We start from the raw sequence: 4,312 nt of genomic DNA, 5'->3' as shown, positions 1-4,312 counted from the left end.
ATTGATTTTCGCAAACTGCTCACTTCATATTTACTGCAAATGTAACAGAATGAATCTGAGCTATTCTTGCAGGCATGCGATTGAGAAATGCTCGCGGTTTTTGAAGTGAAAATTTGCATCACTGGCATTATTTTGAAATTTATTTGCCTCAGTGCATGATTTGTCGTCATTTTTTGAGGTTATGGCTCAACCATGATGTGATGGGTGATTTTTAATACCGAATTTGAATTCAGCGCCCCAAAATCCATAGGAATACTGTGTCTTGTTACCAGATCCACACACTTTTTTTTGTGTGGCTGTGTAATTATTATTGATTCAAAAACAATTTTATTTGGGGCGTTTTATTATTTGGAAATTTTCAAATTCGTTAATAGTATAAACTGTTCAGGAATTTTATTAGTTTTGCAATTTTATTGTTCGGGACAGAGAGTTTTATCAAGTCGGGAATTATTAATAAATAAAATAAAATGTGTATGGAAATTTTTGATATTACAAAGTTAAAGATAATCTCAATTACAAGTTTAAAAATTCGCTGTTACAACGCGAAAAAGATTAAATTTAACATTTAAAAATGCGAAAATACACCATTTTCAATGTTCATTTGCAATCCAGCGAGTCACTTTCTTTCGCTTCTTTTGAAAGTCGATCCTCTGCTTTCAGTTTTCTTTTTAAAATATACCTGGAATTCAACGCATTTCAAATTCAATGTTTGTAGCTGCATTTCGATGTTTTTTATTTTAAATATCAATTAATTAAAACATTTTATTTATTTTTCACGATTGTAATTTATAACTTCTAAAATTGAATAATTGTAGCTCAAACATGAAAAAGTATAGACTAATTTCAAATTTATAGAGGTTCTATCATATATATATATATATATATATATATATAGTAACCAGTAATCACCTATCTCACGGTTGTGATACGTGGTTGTGGCTGAAATTTTACCGCGATTTCGCGAGCTTCTTTACCGAGCTTCGTGGACATTTTTCCGGAGAACCCACCTCTGGGCTATCAATTATTGTGTGTATAATGCAGCGAGAGCTTTGGCCGATGCGAACCGTAAAATAAAACCAACGGCTGATCATAATACCAAAAGACGAATGCATCAACTTGCCATAAAGATAGGCTGGGCAAGATAGTACGCGTCCCGCATTCAGTGTGTGATGGACTACATCACATCTGGCAGGAATTTTACCGCCAAGGTTCGAAAGTTCGCGCGCAAACTTCGGACCCGTTATCACACACTTAACAAGTCAAAGCTGCTGACCATCAGGCAGAATATTGTTGAGAGAAAATATAAAGAGCTTCAAGGAGTTATGTATTGCCCTCATAACACCTGATAAAGAATGCCCACCCATCACTACCGAGGAGGTGAAAAAAGTATTAAGAGGGATGAAGAACTATTCCGCACCGGGACCAGATTGTATCAAAACCTTCTGGTGGAAGAAGTTTTCTTCAACCCATCAGCATTTGGCCCGTATTTTCGCCTTATATTTGAAGTCAGAAGAGCCGATTCCAGAGTGGTTGGTGGAAGGGCGCACAATACTTCTGCCGAAAATAGGCAACTTAGCTGACCCGAAGAATTACAGGCCAATAACTTGTCTGAACACGCTTTATAAGATATTCACAGCTATCCTAAATGATAGGATTGTTCGGGCAATTGAACCTGTGTGGCAAGAAATGTATGAACAACGAGGCTCAAAGAAATCTTAAATCTTAAAGGTTCATCCGCAAATAGTTGGGTGCATAGAGAGATTGATGCCGCTTTGGAAAACCAGATTTACTATCTCATCTGGAAAAAATCGTGTGACAACTAACAAGGTCACCTTTCAGAGACAGCAACTGCATCTAGCTCTGGGGATTGTCGAACGATATACTAAGGAAATTGGAATGGAATTCGGGTTAGACAAATGCGCCAAGGTTTATTTGAAGCGAGGAATACTTAATGGCATCCCTGAAGATCCTGAGCTCGTTGATAGAAGCGCCATACGAGAACTTTGCGCTGGAGAGACTTATACATACCTGGCCGTGCCACAGAGCCGCATTCAGGATGTGACATCTATCTTGTGTCTTGTGAGCTAACGTTTGCTTTCCTTAAATCGCCCGGATTGAAGTCTGGTACGGAGGGTTTCATTTTTGCATGCCAAGACAGAGTAATTTCCACCTTAACATATCGTCGCCACATTTTGAGCCAAGACATTCTCGATGATAGCTGCAGGGCGTGCCATGCGCACCCCGAGCATTTAGCTCACATACTATCTAGTTGTCCAACTCGCGCGGGAATGACCTACATTCAAAGGCACAATGCGGCACTAAGAGTGCTTTATTACCATCTCTGTCACTCCTACGGCATTAACCTTAATATCGCTCCTCTAAATGCTCCTAGGGAAATTAAGTCAATTGTCGAGAATGGGAAATGCCGCATATACTGGAAATTTATATTCTCGACCAATGTTTCTGTTGCTCACTCGAGACCTCACATGGTTCTTCTTGACTTCGAGAAGCGAACCATGTTCGTTATCGAATTTTCGGCACCAGCTGACAAAACCATCATAACCAAGGAGAATGAAATGAAAGAGAGGTATCGAGACCTTATAAGGGAGTTGCAACGATTGAACCCGGAATATTCTGTTAAATTGATCGTCCTTATCATCGGCGCTCTTGGAGGTGCCAAGCTTTCACTTGCTAATGACCTAAAAAGCATCCCTGCGCGTCAACTATATGCTAGAACACTTGCGGGAACAATGCAGAAGGCGGTTGTCCTTGGGTCGCTCCGTGTTCTTAGGGTGCACGAGGCTTTTTCTGGATCGTCGTATTGATTCCTTTACAAACTGTAACCACCTATCTCACGGCCGTGAGACGTGGTTGTAGCTGAAATTTTACCGGGATTTCACTGGAAGCGGGTGCAATTTTCCAGATTAGCACCCGCTCCCGGCGAAATCCTGCGGTTGTCCTTATGACAAATTTTTAATTATATATATACGAAGTGTGTTCAAAAAGTAAGGTGACTTTTCAATTTTCGCGGGCTACGTACATTCAAGTTTTAAATTTGTTGTATGGTTGTGTTGTTACACTCGTCACGATCATATGTTCACAGTTTTGACTATATAGCTCGTGTTGTTTTTCTGGCAGAGGCGTAAAAGGTTAGAAGGGTTTGGTGTGCTCGGCGATTTTCTTCTTTCGAAAAAAAAATGGAGTAAAGAGTTTGCATTAAATTTTGTGTGAAAAATAGAATCCAGTGCTCTAAAACTCTTGAAATGTTGACAGTTGCATACGGTGAGTTTACTCTGAGTAAAAAAAAATGTGTATAAGTGGTACAAGCTGTTCCAAGAAGGCCGAGAGGATGTCGAAGACGAACCTCGCCCTGGACGTCCCAGCACGTCAAGAACAGATGAAAACGTTCAAGCAGTGGAAGAAATGGTGTTGACAAATCGCCAAATTACCATCAGAGAAGTTGATGAAGATGTTGGCATATCGGTTGGCTCATGCCATGCTATCTTTTCGGACGTTTTGGGCATGAGACGTGTGTCAGCAAAATTTGTTCCAAAACTGCTTAATTTTTATCAAAAGATCCATCGCATGACCATCGCTCAGGAGATGTTGAATGAAGTCAATAATGATCCTGACTTTATCAAAAGGGTTATAACTGGGGATGAATCGTGGGTATATGGTTATGACGTCGAAACTAAATCCTAATCGTCTCAGTGGAAGCATCCTGAGTCTCCAAGAGCGAAAAAAGCACGTCAAGTTCGGTCAAATGTGAAGGTTTTGCTCACTGTCTTCTTTGATTACCGTGGTGTAGTGCATCAGGAATTCTTACCAAGGAATTCTTACCACAAGGTCGTACGGTCAATAAGAAGTATTACCTTCAAGTTATGCGCCGTTTACGGGAGGCGATACGCAAAAAACGTCCGGAACTTTGGAAAAACAATTCGTGGCTTTTGCATCACGATAATGCACCTGCTCATTCATCGTTCCTTGTGAAAGATTTTCTGACCCAAAACAGCACCAGAGTCATGGCTTAACCTCCATATTCACCGGATTTGGCCCCCAGTGACTTTTTTCTTTTCCCAAAACTGAAGAGACCTATGAAAGGACATCTATTTTCAACGATTGAGGAGATAAAAACTGCATCGCTGAAAGAACTGAAGGCTATACCACAAAATGATTATCAGAAGTGCTTCGATGATTGGAAAAAGCGTTGTCACAAGTGTATTATATCTGAGGTAGATTACTTTGAAGGGCACAACATAAATATTGAGGAATAAACGAATATTTTTTGAGAAAACCATAAAGTCACCTTATT

Source organism: Belonocnema kinseyi, chromosome 1, assembly GCF_010883055.1.
Source record: "Belonocnema kinseyi isolate 2016_QV_RU_SX_M_011 chromosome 1, B_treatae_v1, whole genome shotgun sequence".
Taxonomy (NCBI): domain Eukaryota; kingdom Metazoa; phylum Arthropoda; class Insecta; order Hymenoptera; family Cynipidae; genus Belonocnema; species Belonocnema kinseyi.
This window is presented reverse-complemented; position numbering follows the sequence as displayed.